Below are 18,065 nucleotides of genomic sequence, written 5' to 3' on the forward strand. Positions count from 1 at the left end.
AAATCTCTTGAGGAACACAAATAACGTAAGAATTTTGTGAAGAGGAAAATAAGGAGGGATAAAATAGGTTTTGAATTTACTTTGGCAGACTGCATATTGTTACAGGTTATATTATTATGGTTATGGATAAATATGTTTTTAAAAGATAGAATTTTGGGGTTTAATATAGGTCACTTCACTAAAGACATCCCATTTAAAATGCAAGAGCTTTGCTGAAGCTAGACATTGAGGCTCTGAGTGATTTTGCAGAGACAATGGAACTACATTGGAAAGAACTTGAAAAGGAGGTGCAAATTGAAACAGAGTCGAGGCTAAAAAAAACTGATAAGATCTTTCAAAGATTGGGTTTGGAACCTTGGGAGAGGTTTTTGGTTTTTACAAGCAGAGAGAGGGGGGAAAAAAACGAACAGGATTCTTTTCTCAGAGAGAGAGGGAGGGAAGTCAGTTCTACAGTAGCAGTTGAGGCTGCAAAATGACAAGCTGGTAGCTTGTTGAAAAACTCCAATTTGAAGACGGGTTGTGAGTTCTGAGTTCAGCCTGTTCAAAACCCTTGTAGTCCTTCCAAAAACAAATGGCTGGCTGGAGTGTTTCTCCTGAAATAAGGGAAACAAGAAGAACTCTGTGGTGACCTGGAAGAAGAGGTTATCATTTGGAAAACCCATGATGGGGCAAGTTTCTTCAGCAAGACACTGAAGTGACTGATTGGAGGAAATCAATTTGTGTGTGTCCAACGAGCAACAAATCTCTCTCTGAAGCCAACAAGAACCTTCCTAAGTGGTAACCATTGAACTTTAAACACCAGAGCCTGATAAAGATTCATAAATGTTAAATGTATAAGAATTGACTGATACCGGTGAACTTGGAGAAGTGAATTATTGGACTGTGAAACAAAGAACTTCCCTGAACATATACACATTCCATACACATGTGCTTAGAATTAGAAGGGGGTTAAGTTAGGTTAAGTTAAGTTAATAGTAGTAAGTTAAAATTTGATTCCGTTTTTATGTTTAAAGAAAATTAAAAGCAACTTTTGTTTACATAACTATTATGGTGAATTTCTTTGCTGCTGGGTTTTGGAGTCCTCTGGGTTTGTAACAATATTAAGAACAAAAAAAATCACCAGGGAAAGAAACCTTAAGAATTGTTTTAGGTGTCTATGTGTAGAGCCAGAGAAGATAGGGAAGATTTGAAATGAACATTTTGTGAATGAACTAATAAAAACTTAGAGTGTCAGTAGTGAAGAGGTGCTATCAGTCTTAGTTATCAAAGTGGATAAGTCCCAGAGTCCAAACCAGGTACATCCTAGAACATTTTAGGAAGGCAGAAAATAAATTGTTGGGACCTTGACAGATGTTTTAAACTCATTGCTGAGGACAGTAGAATTCCAGAGGTTGGCAAATTTCATTCATTATTTTAAAAAGGGCTGTAAGAATAATTCAATTAATTACTCATCTGTTAGACTAGCTTCAGAGGTGGGGAAACTGCTGGAAGTATTCTCAGAGATAGAATCTATCAATTTTGAATCACTAGGATAAAATTAAACAGAGCATTGATTTGTGTGGGAAATCGTGCTTTACGTACTCGATCCAATTTTTTGAAGAGGTGACGAAGGTGGAAAGAGCAAGGTAATTGATGTCATTTATACAAATTTTAGTGAAGCTTTTGAAAAGGTCCAACATGTGGTACAGTGAATAGTGAAAAATGTTGCTTGGTTTATAACAGGATGGGGAACTGTGCTAGAAATGGTGATGCAGTTCAACTTGAAGAAGTCCAAGGTGGTGCATTTGGGTAAACCAAACTAGGGCAGGACTTGCCCTGTTAATGGCAGTATCTTAAACAGTTTTATAGAACAGAGGAACCTATGGATGCAAATATATAGTTCTTTAAAGATGGCAGAGTAGTGAAGAGAGCATTTGGGCTGCTTGCCTTCACCGGTCAGGACATTCAGGACAAGAGTTGGGACATAATGTAAAAGTTGGTGTGGCCACATTTGGAATAGTGCATGTAGTTTTCATTGCCCAGCTATAGGATTATATTATAAAGTTGAAAAACGAACAAAAGAGGTTTACGAAGTTGTGGTCAGGATTAGGGAAGTTGTTATTGTGAGAGATGGAAATTCTAACGCTGTTTTCCTTACAGTGTAAGAGGTTGAAAGGGGAATTTATTTGAGGTATATGAAATTATGATGTACAAATTTTAGTTGAATAGTAACAGTCTGTGTCCAAAAGGAGGAAAATTTAAGAAAGGAGTGCATAAAGGGAAAGGGATGGGATTTAGTAAGGACATGAGGGACAGTTCTTCAATCAGATGGTGGTGGGCATTTGGAATGTGCTGCCAGAAAATGTGGATGAAGTAGGGTGGTTAGCTTCTTGGAAGAAACACTTGGATAACTACATAGATGTAAGGGGATTGGAGGGTTATGGGTCCAATGCAACTAAAGCAGGGGACATATTGTTCAGCATGGACAAGTTGGGCAGTGGACCTATTTCTGTGCTGTAAAACTCTATGACAAAGATCTCAGTGCTGTAGAGAAGTGCACTATCGACACAGGCTAGAGAACTCATGGTTAATATTTTTTACATTTGTTGTTAAATATAGAGATACACAACTGTAATAGGCCCTTCTGGCCCACAAGCCCCCACTGCCCAAATACACCATATGTCCAATTAACCACTAACTCCATACATCTTTGGAACTTGGGAGGAAACTGGAGCTCCCGGAGGAAATGCACATGACTATATGTAGAACATACAAACAGCGAACAGACAGTGGTAGATTAGTTCGCAGGTAATAATGTTGAACTAACTGCTACATTAACAATATTGGCTGATGAGGAGTCACGTGATGCAGTAGTGGCCGGACAGTGAACTCCAGGCCTCTCCAGAAAAGTCAGGAAAAACAAAGGAAAACACAAAGGCACAGAAATAAAAGTTACAGAAAAGTGAGTATAAAGGTGGAAAGAAGATGGCGACAAAAAAAGAAAAATCAAAATCAACGGTAAGAAGAGAGGAAGAGAAGACAACGGAGGAAAAAGGTGAAGGCCTTACCTGTCCGAAGAGGCCCGCTGCGGAGAGAGAAACCCGCTCCCTCAGGTCGGTAAATAATGGACTACAAAAATGGCTCGCTGAGCCGAGTAAAAGTGCGCAACCGCGATGCGCATGAAAAAAACACACCGACGGGAGGGGGGACCAGCTGGGGAGTCGATCTCCACAGCCGGCAACGACAGCTGCAGAACACCTGCAGCAAGAAGAGACCACAGAAGACAATAGAAACAAGAAAGAAGAGAAGGAAACGACAACAAAGAAACAACAGATGGCCAACCCAGAGGAAGAAGAAGAGGAAGAGGAAGAGTACAGTGAAATAGAAGAAGAAAAGAAAGGCAAGATAAAGGAGGTACTTTCTCTTATTAAAGGATACATGGAGTCATTTAAAGAATGGCAAACACAGGAATTTAATGATTTAAGAAAAAGAATAAACAACACAGAAGAGAAAATGAATAAAATAGATATGACCTTAACAGAAATGGGAAAGAAAATGGACAAGATGGAAGAGCGGGCAGTAGCAGCAGAAATGGAGGTAGAAGACTTAAAAAAGAAATTGGAGGAATCTAATAAAAAAAACTAAAGAGACACAAGAACTACAAGAACTACTAGCTCAAAAAATAGATATAATGGAAAATTATAACAGAAGAAATAACATAAAGATAGTGGGCCTTAAGGAAGATGAAGAAGGCAAGAATATGAGGGAGTTTATAAAAGAGTGGATCCCTAAGACCCTAGGATGTCCAGAACTACAGCAGAAATGGAAATAGAAAGGGCACATAGAGTATTGGCCTCTAAACCACAACCACAACAAAAACCAAGATCTATTGTAGTAAAATTCCTAAGATATACTACAAGAGAAAAGGTACTGGAGAAGACAATGGAAAAAGTAAGAGAGGGCAACAAACCACTGGAGTATAAAGGGCAAAAAATCTTCATTTATCCAGATATAAGTCTTGAACTCCTAAAGAAGAGAAAAGAGTTCAATACAGCAAAGGCGATTTTATGGAAGAAAGGGTATAAATTTATACTAAAGCATCCAGCGGTATTGAAAATATTTATTCCAGGACAACAAAACAGACTATTCTCGGATCCAGAAGAAGCACGAAAATTTGCAGAAAATTACAAAAATAGACTGAGGGAGGAAGACGGGTAATGAGAGTAAAAATGATCACGATTGATATGTATGTGGGTAAAGACAAAAATAGACTGAGGGATGAAGACGGGTAATGAGAGTAAAAATGATCACGATTGATATGTATGCGGGTAAAGAGGTATAAGAGTGAATAGAGACAATGTGCATACGTGAATGTATCTGTACTTAGAGGAAAATATAGATAGTATAGACAAGAATTAATAAGGGAAGGTAATGGAATAGAGAGAATAAGGAGGGAATTAAAAGAGTGACCTTTATGACATATGAAAAGTGAAATCTTTTCTGGGGGGGCTGGGTGGGGGGAAATAGCGGTCACTGCAAAATCAGTTGACGCTTGCGAGTGGATTCGCAAATCCAAATGGAGAGGGGAGATGTGGTTGTCCGACAAGGGATAAAGGACAACTCAGGAGGGGAAGGGGAGATTGGGGATAAAGAAGATAGAAATAGGAGAATAAGGAAAATGTTGGATGTTGTAGGAATGTTGTCTTATAAAGAGTTGAAAATAAGAAAACAGAAATGGAAAAGGAGGAAAGGTAATGATGGAAAAACGGAAAGAGAAGATAAACAAAATATAAAAGGGCTACGCTGATCTATATGATTTTAAATATTAATGGAATACATAACCAAATTAAAAGGAAGAAACTACTAAATTTAAATGAATAAATGTATTCCATTAGAAAAAATAACATATAGGTTAAGAAATAATATTGAAATATTCGAACAAGTATGGAAGCCTTACATTAAATACAATAGCGAAAACCTACCGGGGACAAACATTACCCAAGTTGATGGAAGGAGAAGGAAAGAAAAGAAGGGACTCAATAGAATTTCTGGTGTATTTTTGTTGAATGACAACATTGTCTGACTGGCTTAATGCAACCTAGATTGTATACCTAAAATGGATGAGAGGGGGGGGGTGGGGGGGGGTGGCTTGGGAGGAGGGTGGGGGGGGAGAAAAAGTCACTGTATATATGTGAAAAAGAAATAGTGTATATCATGGCTAATGTGATTTATGGTGTGAAAAATAAAAAATTTAAAAAAAAAATAAATAAAAAAAAACAAAAAAACTATATTGGCTGATCATTGTTGTTTCTTGCCACTCTGTTGTCCACATCCTCTTATGGAGGCCGGACATACAGGTACAGTTGTAATGGACACACAGATTTCAGTCTAACAAGTGTGTTAGATTGTTGGTAACTATACAACCTAGTTGTGCGATGCTCTCTCCAGTAACATATTACCAATGCTAATTGATGGTGGTAATGCAGCATTCTAGGCTGTGACCTTCCTCTACCTAATGCTGCTGTTCAACCTGACATGAGAGATCATATCCATTAGCCTCTGAAGGAAGATCTTGGTAGGGGATGCTAGGATTTCATTGGTACCACAGGATAACTCCCTGATGAGAATCTGGCACTCTTTTTGTCTTGGCTGTCAGGCACGCAAGGCTGAACAGCTTTCCATCTGTTGTAATGTTTAAATTAGTTCATCCACAATGTACGTTCAAGATATATGACAGCAGTCAGAAGAATACGTCAAAAGAGTGTCAGCTCCAGAATGCAACACTATTTGACTTCATTGTGGTTCTTACTGCCCTGTCACAACTGACCTTATCCCTCAAGAAAGGAACAGATTAGTCTGAACAGCTCTGGCAGACAGCCAGATTTCTTTAGCAGCTTGAATAAACCACTCTTGGGATCTTGGGGTGAGGGGATTATTCATCATCTGCAAGTCTATTAAAGTTCACTTTGTAATGTACGATGAATTGGAAGTGTCTGTCTGACTTGGGGCCCCTATGATGGGTATCACCAAATTACTTCATGCCATTTCCACCAATACTTCACCCTGTTCAATTTTCTTTGCTTTTCTTGAACCTGAACTTTCAATGCATTGGACAAGGATCAGGGACTGCTATCTAGCATTCATAGGTATGTACTAAAGCATATCTTTATCTTCTTATAGATTCCTGCTGAAACATACCTGCATTGATTTTTTTCTCTAAACTACAATTCTTTCAACCAAATTGTTTGTAACCAGGTCATTCTGTTAACATATTCAATAGTCTTACCTTCAAGTTCTTTATAAATAACTATGTTATCTACTTCAAGACTCAAGATTCCATTTTTTTTGTCATCATGTAATAGTACAGAACATGTAATATCACACAAAATTGCCTTCAGCCTATTTGTACAATATTTTCTTAATTTTAAAATGCTTCTTCCTACTGGCACCTGACTGAAATTGTGAATGTGTCAATACTGTATCAATATTCACAGCCATGCCCTGACTATTGACCGCTATTTTAACTTTGAAATCATTCATTTTAAATCATGTATAGCATTTAAATGATGTTTCTTGCATTGCTCTTCCATCTTGTGCAGACTTGTCGTCCATTATTTTCTATTATAATTCCATCCTTCCTTTCACGGGAACTTTACTGCCACTATTCTGGTTCACTGCATTCTGTCAATCTTTGAAGCCTATGCACCTCTTTATGTGGCAATGAAAGTATTTTCCATCTCCAGACCAAGGGTTATGCAGTTACTATGGCAACAGTAGCATTTTCCCACCATAATAATTTCTCACATGACTTTTGCTCATATGTCCCATGCGTGACGATGCAGTTTCTACCATTGGTCCATATTTTGCAGTGCTACGTTGGATGAACTGCCTTTGCATTTTTAGAGGGCACTTCCAGTAAAGTCATTTTCCTGCATGCTCACTTGAATATTAGATCATGGATATTTAGAAATTGTTATGAGGTACATTCACCCATAAATCCACATAAAGCCTGCATTCGAAAAACATACCATCATGCTACAACAGGCCCTTCAGAATTGTATGGCTGCTAATCCTCTCCCCTGACAGCTAATTGCTGGCCATAAAATAAACTTGTTCATGGTTTCTGATGTCACTGGGTTGAAAGGTTTTCCAAGTCACCTTCCACTTCAAGTTCAAGAATATTATCATCTGATTATATATATATATATATATATAATATATACACAACCCACACAACACACATTACAAAATTATCACCTAAATAACCAAAATAAAGACATATAATTTTTTTGGGATGATCAGTTACGGGATACTGATCATCAATTTCACATACTGCGGGAAGAAGCTAATACCCAGCCTGGCAGTCCTCATTTTGATGCTCCTGTATCTCCTTCTTGATGGTAGAAGGTTAAAGATACTGTGAGCTAGATGGAAAAGGATTTCTATAATTCCCTGAGCCCTATTAAGGCAACACTTCTGGTAAATGTCATCAGTCGAGGAAAAGGGAAGGGGAAGCTTCATTCAATGGGACATGGATTGCCCTCGGCGGAATTAAGTCCACATTACATAAATGACAAGCTCTCTTTCTCCTAACAAGATCAACTAACTTTCCCCCCATGCCTCATTTTGAGCATCTTCTCCGTGCCCTCTATTTCAATCATCTCATTCACCTTCAAAAACATCTCCATTGTTTCAGTGCATTAACTGAGCAACTCCAATACTCTAGCATAGCCTTGAAGGCTTCCAAAGTATATTGTCTAGCACTGGTCAATTACTTTGAATTGTCTACCACTCCAACAATGACAAATCACTTGTCTTTTTTTTTTAAACTTGCAATCAACTTGGAATGCACTGTTTTCTTTCACTTGAGCTCAGGTTCTCAAGTTGATTGGTATCAACTGGTTGTGAATTTTCTTTGTCACTTTTGATGACTGTGATTTTTTTGCCATCTCATCTTCATTGCCAGTGAAGACCATATGTCGTCTATGGCTTTATCCAATGAAGTCTATATGCAGAAGAAGCTGATAATGCACAAAAGCACCAAGGTCTCCAAAAACACTTCCCTCAAGGTCTCCTTACACACCTGCTCTGGAATTTTCTCTGAACATCATTGCAACAAAAAAAAATTGTCACATGATGCAATCCTTAAAGAAAGAGCAGCCCTAAGGGAACAATTATTGAACATTGTATATCCAACCATAATGTAAGGTGCTGAAATGAGCATGTAAAATAGTATTACAGAGAGCACTATGGCACAGAACAGGCCTTTCAGCCTATAACCTAAATAAACCTACTCCACCGTAATCTAAACCTTCCCTATCACACATCCATATCCCCCATTTTTCTCACATTCAATATCGATTAAGAGTCTTTGATAAAATATTGTTTGATAAAAGTAAATATAGTGATCAAAATATCTTGGTACTCCATATGGTCTCTTATTATTTGCTCCTTTGATCAATGAGTATTGAAGATTTTAAACTTGCCTCATTTTTCATCAATGAAATGTGGAGTTTTCAGTGAAAAGATATGAGATAGTTTGGTTTCAATGAAGAATCCTTGCAGTAATTATTTATTTTGTAACTGATTATTTTGGTATTGGTATATTTAGCACAAACCTGATTTCTTGAATTCCCAATGTGGGAAGACTTGCATATTTGCAAAGATCCAATGAAAAGTGAATCTTAAGAAGAATGCAAAAGCATTTATCACAATTAACAGAAGTTCTGCATTTTTAGTGACGTGACAATTCTGTTTCAAGTGTACAATCAGTTACAAGAACCTGTGTGGATTAACTTTCCTTGGATGCCTTGGCTTGGCTTAGTGATTTCTTCTTCACCTGCCACTTAAGCTAAAGCCACAGATCAGGAAGCTCTGAGACAAGGTGACATGTTGTTCCATTATTTCTCGGGCGGCCTTTCTTTCAAAAAGAGAGAATTGGAACACCTAAAGTTGATCACTAAATGAAGCTATTCAGTGTCTAGTTGATTGTAGAAGAGCAGCCAGAGGCACTTTTAAAAACCAAAAATTCTGTTCCCTGACCTAAGCGTGCACATCATTACAGTGCAAGTACTGGCGGAAAATACATATCAATTGACCATTTGTTATTTGGTAAAGCCAGCTTTTTTGGCTCCACTGTACATTTAAAATGATGTGTATTAACCATTTTATCAGCTGCAAAGCATGTAAAGGATAAATAAGGTTGCTGGGGAGGAATTAGGAATTTATTTGCATGGTGAATTCAATAAAATACAACATACCTGGTCGGGTGCTGAAGGACTGTGCGGCCCAGCTAACGGAGGTCCTAACATCTCACTTCAGCAGTCCACTGAACCTGCAGGATTCAAGGCAGGCACCATCATTCTGATGCCCAAGAGAGTAATGGTATCTAAACTAAATAATTACTGCCCAATGGCAGTGACCTCTACGATCATGAAGTGCTTTGAGTGATTGGTAATTGAAAGCATCAAGTCCCACCTTCCAGTGATATTGGACACATTCCAGTTTGCTTATCACACAAACCAGTCCACAGATAAGACATGACCCTCCACTCCATCCTGATCCACCTTCAGCTTGGTGTTCAATATGATCATACCACTCAAGATGACTGTCTTTGCTGGGACTCAACACCCTTACCTGCACCTGGATTTTGGACTTCTTAACAAAAAGATCACTGTCAGTCCAGGTTGGTAGTTAAACTTCAATTCCCATCATACTGAGCACTGATGCACCTCAAGGCTGTATGTTCCTTGGTATGCATTAAAAAAAATGACCTATCCTAGACCCACAACACCTCCTCATCAGTCAAGAAGGCACAGCAGCACCAACACTTCCCAAAGAGGATGAGAAGGTCAAGGCTATAGGCCCCCATCTTGACAACTTTTTACTGAAGCACAATTGAGAGTGCCTTGCCTGACTACATCATTGAGTGGTATAGTAGCTGCAAAGCATCAGACTGGAAGTCAATACAGAGGATCATAAAAATGGTCGAGAAGATCACTGGGATCTCCCTTTCCTCTATGACCAAATTTATTGGGAGTGTTGCTTAAATAGGGCTCAAACATTTATCGAAGAGCCTTTATATCCAGCACACAGTATCTGTGGCCTACTACCATCAAGGAGATACAGGAGCATTAAAATTAGGACTGCAAGGCTAAGCAGAAGTTTCTTCCCACAGTTATATCCTATAACTGAGTAAATTATCCAAAAATATTTATACATAATTATTTCAAATTAAATCTTTATGTTCTTATATGATTATTATGTACTGTGTATTGTTTATGTATTTGTGTGTACTATGGTTTGGAGAATCACTGTTTTATCAAGTTGCATACGTAGTCAGGTGGTAATAAACATGAAATTAAATTCTGCACTTTATATGGATTACACTTGAAATGAAGCATTCATTTATCTGACCTACTTGTGCATGTGGCTGTAATTCTATAATTGGCATTACATTTAACATATGGTGTTCATTTAATCAGTAGGGGCAGGTGCATGTCACTGACAGTAATTAACAACATCACTAAGCTTTGCACAAGCTATGCTACCATTGTATGAACATTATGCCTCTGTCTTGGTTTGGATTAACCACCATAGGAACAGTTTGATCTGACAACCTTTACATTCTTTGCAATGAACAACTAGCTTGAAGAGCCAGTTGATGAAGTAGACAAAGACGATATGGTCAAACAATAATCATGGCTTTTATTAGCAGAAACTCATGGTACAAAAATGAAAGACAATAGGTGCATATACAGTTATACCCTTAACAGTAGAGATAATGCACAGCCAATGTTAGTACAGCAAGGCTCGCCAGAGGGGAGTCAGGCAGCTTGGCAGACATTCACCACAGTCTTCCCCCCGGCAGAAGAAGGGTTAAAATCAAAAGGACAGCTGCTAGGAAAGACTGAAGCAAGCGATACATGGATACCATGTTTGGCCTTGAGAAATCTCTAACAGCTAAAATACAGCAGTATCTAGCAAGCAATCAAAATATAATGAGATGTTTTATGAATATGTCAGCCTATCAGGTTCTTTACAAATTCTGGTGCTTCTTCTCAAAACAGGTGGCTCCTTTGCAACCTTGGGAACTGGTACAGTTCCTGGATCTGTAGTGTGGGAAGGACTGACTTCTGGACCCACTCCAGAATTGCCAACGTGAGGCAGTGGAGCCTCAGCATGGCCATCTGAAAGCTTACTAGGGGTCACAGGCTGGGGGGGGGTGAGCCCTATCTCTCAGGCTCACTCTGAGTAGGGATGTGAGGAAGGGGCGAACCAGACGAGGCCAGATCTCTTAGGGGTACAGTGTCAGTACTCCGGTCTGGGAATTTAACATGAGCGTAGTTGGAGTTGGTATGCAGTAGCTGAACTGGTTGGACTAGGGGGTCTGTTTTACGCGCCCGAGCATGGCTCTTCAGCAGCACGGTTCCAGGCTCAGATAAACAGGCTGGCCAGTCCATCACAGTTACTGATTTCCTAGGAAAGGGAAACATACATTCATGATTTGTTGCAGTACACAATGACCGAATATAACGTAGCACCTCAGGCAGCACCTCCTGCCACCGGATAACAGGGTAACCATGTGTTTTTAAAGCAAGATTAACAGTCTTCCAGACTGTAGCATTAGCCCTTTCGACCTGCCCATTGCCCTGCGGGTTGTAGCTCGTGGTATGGCTGGTGGCAATCCCCTCCCATAGCAGGGCTCGCCGCAGTTCAGTGCTCATGAATGCTGAGCCCCTATCGGTATGAATGTAATTGGGAAAACCAAAAATGCTGAAAATTCTGTCAAGTGACTTAATGACAGATGCTGACGAGATGTCAGGGCAGGGTATTGCAAAGGGAAACCTGGAATATTCTCAATTACAGTAAAGAAATATACATTTTTGTTGTTGGAAGGTAACGGTCCTTTAAAATCTAAGCTAATCCTCTCAAAAGGTCGGGTTGCCTTGATGAGAGTGGCCTCCGGAGCTTTGAAGTATTGTGGTTTGCATTGTGTGCAAACGGGACAGCTTTTAGTCAGTTTCTTGACTTCTTCCAGAGAGTAAGGAAGGTTGTTAGCCCTTATGTAGTGGAAGAACTTCGTGACTCCTATGGATCTCTTTTAGCCCCTCCAGCTGAGCACCAGCAGCAGTTCGTGACAATGCCTCAGAGGGATCATTTAACATGCCCGGTCTGTACTGGATCTCATAATTATAAGTTGAGAGTTCTATTTGCCAGCGTGCCATCTTATTGTTCTTGATTTTACTTTTGTGTTTAGTACTGAACATGTAGGCTACAAATTTCTGATCAGTGACAAGAGTAAATTTTCTGCCGGCTAGAAAGTGTCTCCAGTAGCGAACAGCTTCAATAATAGCCTGGGCTTCTTTTCAATGGCAGGATGTTTAAGTTCAGGTCCGTGTAACATGTGGGAGAAGAATGTCACAGGTCTGCCCTTTTGATTAAGGGTTCCTGCCAAGGCACAATCTGAGGCATCAGTTTCCACATGGAATGGGACATCCTCGTCAATGGACGAGAGTGCAGCTTTGGCAATATCAGCTTTAATTCTCTCGAAAGCCTTCAAGGCCATTGGAGAGAGAGGAAAAGATTTAGTGTCAAACAGAGGGTGTGCCTTCGTGACATAGTCCCAAACCCATTTGCAGTAATAGGAAAATAATCCCATACACCTTTTAAGGGCTTTTGCTGAGTCTGGGGGCTGGTAACTTCTTAAGGGGGGCCATTCTTTCCGGGTCGGGGCGGATTACGCCCTTGCAGACAATGTAGCCCAGAATGGGTAGCTCTGTTGCGTTGAACACACATTTGCCCTCGTTAAATCTTGGTTGAGTTCTTTAGCTGTTGCTAAAAATTTCTTTAAGTTGTTGCTCAGCCTGTGTTTTCCCACAGATAGTGACATTATCCAGATAGGGAAATGTACCCTGTAACTCATACGTCCTAACAATCTTATCCATTTCCCTCTGAAACACGGACACACCATTAGTGACCCCAAAAGGTACCCTTTTAAACTGGTATAATCCCCCATCAGCCTCAAAAGCCATATAGGGCCATTCCCTTTTCTTAATTGGGATTTGGTGATAAGCTGCTTTGAGGTCGATAGTGGAGTACTCTTTGTATTGCGCTCTCTGATTAATCATTTCATTGATGCATGGCAGGGGATAGGCATCCAGGTTCATGTAACAGTTGATTGTCTGGCTGTAGTCAATAGCCAGTCATCTCTTAATGTGATTTTTCATGATTACCACTTGGGCCCACCACGGACTCTTACTAGGTTCATTACTCCCTCTTTAAGCAGTCTCTGGGTCTCCGCTTTGATAAACTCACGATCCTCTTTGCTGTAAGAATGGCTCTTAGTGGCAATCGGCTGACACTCGGGATAAATCACTGAAAAGGGAAGGAGCTTGGATCTTTAATGTGGACAGACTGCAGTACTAGAGTGGGGGATGGTAAGTGTGGGTAGTGGCCCACCAAAATTTAACACTACTCTGTTCATCTGAGATTGAACATCTAACCCCAGTAACAAAGGGACGCAGAGCTCCAGCATAATAAAGAGCCACACATCAACAAGCCAATGTCCCTGCAAATTTAAAGTGACTTTACACTTGTCCCATACAGTTTTTGTAAGTTCACTACAAGCCATCGATATCTTTCGGTTTGCTGGATATCTCTGCAAATTTAAGGCTCTGGCAACTCTCTCGTGTATGTAGCTGTCAGTGCTCTCCAAGTCTATTAGACAATCAAGAGTCTCACCATTCACCTCCACCTTCATAGTCGACCGCTCCAGTCCATAACATCCCCCAAGCTTTGGAGTCAATTGGATCACAGGGGATCTCACCTCGCCGTCACTTGAAGTCGATTCAGCCTGCTCATCTGAAGATTCCCCCTTTTCACAGTTGTCTTCCATTCCTGCAGCTCCAGGAGTTCACCCTTTTCTTTCCTTCGGGGTTCCAGCACTCCTGGAATTTTCCTTTTTGGTTTCTAGCATTTCACTAGACCACATGGCACTTCTCAGTGTTTTGGCTAGAATTTCTGCCTGGTCGTAGGTTAAGGGCTCCAGCAGCCTCTGTCGGATGTAACTGGAGTTAATCCTGTTGATTAAAGCATCCAGCTTCAAGGGATTGTGGTGTTGTTGCACATTGACTGCCCTGACATTACATTCATTTGTCAGCAAGTCAAGGGCCAGTGCATAGGCAGCATCGCTTTCCCCGGGGTTTCTGGCATCTAGACAGCAACTGATGTTGAGCAAGCACCAGATTCCGTGGCACCACATAGTAAGCAGTCAGATGTTCCCGGGCTATAGCCAGAGTGGTAGCTCCTTGTGTTACGGTGAAAGGGACCTCACTCAGCAGAGAGTTCAGGTGGCCCCACTGTATCGCCTCATTGACCACGTTGTTTCAAGCCATGTAGTAATCGAAACAAGCGATCCAGTGGTTGAATATTTCTCTGGCCCTCGGAGCAGACTGGTCGATTTTCAGCCGCTCTGGCTTGAGTGCTGGATCCATTTCTGCTAATAAAATTGAAGTGCCAGTTGATGAAGTCGACAAAGACAATGTGGTCAAACATTAATCATGGCTTTTATTAGAAGAAACTCATGGTACAATAATGAAAGACAATAGGTGCATATACAGTTATATCCAAGGGGAGTGCCCTTAACAGTAGAGATAATGCACAGCCTATGTTAGTACAGCAAGGCTCGCCAGAAGGGAGACAGGCAGCTTGGTAGACATTCACCACATAGCTATAGAGCTGTAATAGGTTTGCAGAGATGACAGATTCATGAAGATGTTAACAAGTATGCAGACATTCAAAATGAAGATGCTGCTGCTTGTATTGAAATATTTGTTTTATCATTTCTTCAGGTAATCATTGTCAATCCATGTTGCCCTTGAGTCGATGTTGAAACTTCAACTGAAGCTTCTGCAGTCCACACCATGAAGGTATCTTCACAGTGGGATTGGGTGTGGAATTTCAGGACCTACTGTTGCAAAGGATAGCATCGCTTCAAAGGGAAAGTTGGGAATTGTATTCCCCCTTGCCCTCCCCTACAATCCTTGAAAATTCAGGTAGATATTTTTAAACTTGTTTAATGACTGCATTTCTAACATAAGTTCAGTCACCTCAATTATATAATAATGTCTTAAATGTAAAATAATTACTTTTTAATCATGGATACAAAGGATTCTACAAAACAAGAATTAGGTAGATACAAACTACGGCTCCTAGAATGCTTCCACCAGCGTTGTCTCCGCTCCATCCTCAACATCCATTGGAGCGCTTTCATCCCTAACGTCGAAGTACTCGAGATGGCAGAGGTCGACAGCATCGAGTCCACGCTGCTGAAGATCCAGCTGCGCTGGGTGGGTCACGTCTCCAGAATGGAGGACCATCGCCTTCCCAAGATCGTGTTATATGGCGAGCTCTCCACTGGCCACCGTGACAGAGGTGCACCAAAGAAAAGGTACAAGGACTGCCTAAAGAAATCTCTTGGTGCCTGCCACATTGACCACCGCCAGTGGGCTGATATCGCCTCAAACCGTGCATCTTGGCGCCTCACAGTTTGGCGGGCAGCAACCTCCTTTGAAGAAGACCGCAGAGCCCACCTCACTGACAAAAGGCAAAGGAGGAAAAACCCAACACCCAACCCCAACCAACCAATTTTCCCCTGCAGCCGCTGCAACCGTGTCTGCCTGTCCCGCATCGGACTTGTCAGCCACAAACGAGCCTGCAGCTGACGTGGACTTTTACCCCCTCCATAAATCTTCGTCCGCGAAGCCAAGCAAAGAAAGATACAAACTGTATGTACAATTCTATCATTGGAAATGACTGGTGATGTATTCCCTTTTCACTTAAGTATTTACTTATGCTCAACTTTGAAACTAAAAGAATTGCTAGACAACGGATTTATTTCTTAACAGATTTAAGATAAAGTTCTTTTTTTGAGAATGCTGCACTGACACAGTCCCAGCAAGAACCGTCCCCCTGTCTAGGTGTTATTTCAGCGCAAGTATGAAATTCTATTCAAATATTTTAATTATTCCTGTTGGAATGATCTCAATTAAACTATTGATGAAATATTTAAAAAATGTTAATAACAATGTCAATCAATACTGAAGCAACCATAATTGTACAAACAGGAGATCAAAAATGTGGAGTGGCGGTCAGATGTAGTACCATTCAATTTCAATAACCAGATGGAAAGATCACGTTGCCTCTGCCCAAGTTGTTGTCTGCATGCATCTGTGTGGTTTTGTCATTTTATTTTGTACAGTTCAGCTATATCGTTCAAATTAAAATTACGGTGTCTCTAAGCAAGAGCTGAAATCGCAGTTGTATTGCAGTGGTGCAGGTGATACTGCTTTTCACAGACAACTAAGCTGAACTCACAGATACTTCATCAACATTTTTCTTTTGTTCATTTATGTAGCGTGGGCATCACCAGCTTGGGCAGTGCTTATTGCTCTCGTTCATCGACCCCAAAAATGTGGCTGTCCACTTCTTGCTTAAACCATTGAGGACCTCTGCTTTCCTTACAGCAATTTTGGACAGTGAGTTTCAAGGTTTAGATCAGTGATTCTCAATTTTTTTCTTTCCACTCACTCACTACTTTAAGTCATCCCTATGCCATTGGTGCTCTGTGATTAGTAAGGGATTGCTTCAGGTGGTATGTGAATGGGAAGGGAAGGTTAAGAATCACTGCTCCAGAGACAATTGTTTCTGAAATATTTTGCTTGAGAAAAATTGTCACTGGCCCATTTCCTTTGGAGTTACGAAACTGTGCACATAACAGGTCAATTAGATACGATTAAAACTGTGGTTTTCAAACATTTTCTTTCCATGCACATACCACCTGAAGCAATCTTTTACTAATCACAGAGCACCTATGGGATAGGGAATACTTAAAGTGGTATGTGAGTGGAAAGAAAAAGGTTGAGAACCACTAGTTTAGATCCAGCAGTAATGAAAACCCAATGGTATATTTCCAAATCAGTTAGCAGAATTCCAAAATACTTGCTTCTCTTGTGCCTCTTTGTAGTAGAGATCAGAGATTTGGGACATGCATTGAAACATGTTGAGTACATGCACCACAGCTTGTAAATGATATACACTGCGGTTCCATAGTGCACCAAATTAGGAAGTGAATTCTTTGGATGATGACTGGGGTGTCAATCTAATAGGCTGCTTTATATGGGATGATGCTGAGCTTCTTCAGGGCTCTTGGACCTGCATTCATCCAGGCAATTGGAGAGTACAGTTCTAACTTCTGTGGCCAGGGTGGGATGAATCTTCGAGGCAGCAGAAAAGTCAGTGGTAATTGTAAAAAGATGTAGGCAAAATTGTGGCCCATTATCCAACATACCTGATTTTCCCTGATAATTAAGCCATTGGGAGGATATGCTCAGGACAGGGTAACTCATGGATCCAACTATCAGCTGATTTATCAATGACCTTCCTTCTATCTGAAATGGGAATTCTTGCCAATGAATGTAAACTGTTCATTTCATTTTCAAATCTTCAGAATAAGAAGCAGTTATTGCCTGCAAGCAGCAAGATCTACATTTCATTCCAGCATTGACTGATAAGTGCCAAGTAACATACATGCTTCCAAAATATCAGGCAACAATGCTTACAACCACAGGAAGCCTAATCACTTCTCCTTTATTCTTAATGACTTTGACACTCAAGAATACTCTGGAATATCTAGATCAGAAGTTCACAGGACCAATAATCTAAAAACTGTGGTAACAAGGGGAGATCAAAAGGCAGGGTATCCAGTGACCCAACACCTAGAGGTTTTTTCACCATATGCCAGGCACAAGTCAGGAGTGTGCTGGAAAACTCACCACTGACACAAACGAGTTTTTGCCATGGCAAGAACTCTCAAAACTTTCCAGAACAAAGCACTTTCCTTGATTAGTACTCCATCAACTACAGGTTTTAGTGGCTATGATGTGTACTACATACTAAATATATTGGTACTCACCTAGGCTGATCCCAGAGGAACTTACAAACTTACATTCTCTTCCACCAAGAAAAACAAAGGCAGTACATGTGCCACCAATGTATTCTCCTCACCAGATTACATATTGGGAAGT

At 40.4% G+C, this 18,065-nt stretch overlaps 1 long non-coding RNA gene across 3 annotated transcripts in view; it reads right to left on the bottom strand.

The window, feature by feature from the left end:
• LOC138752774 (uncharacterized) overlaps positions 1 to 18,065 on the bottom strand; it is a 353,934-nt gene that overhangs the window by 123,372 nt on the left and 212,497 nt on the right. For 2 of the 3 annotated variants that reach the window (XR_011350920.1, XR_011350917.1), the window contains exon 1: positions 9,240 to 9,307. The exons of the other annotated variant lie outside the window; for it this stretch is intronic. This is a non-coding gene — a long non-coding RNA (uncharacterized lncRNA). Of the gene's footprint in view, positions 1 to 9,239; positions 9,308 to 18,065 lie in introns of those variants that run through there. 3 annotated transcript variants of the gene reach the window in all.

This window comes from Narcine bancroftii, chromosome 2, assembly GCF_036971445.1.
Source record: "Narcine bancroftii isolate sNarBan1 chromosome 2, sNarBan1.hap1, whole genome shotgun sequence".
Taxonomy (NCBI): Eukaryota; Metazoa; Chordata; class Chondrichthyes; order Torpediniformes; family Narcinidae; genus Narcine; species Narcine bancroftii.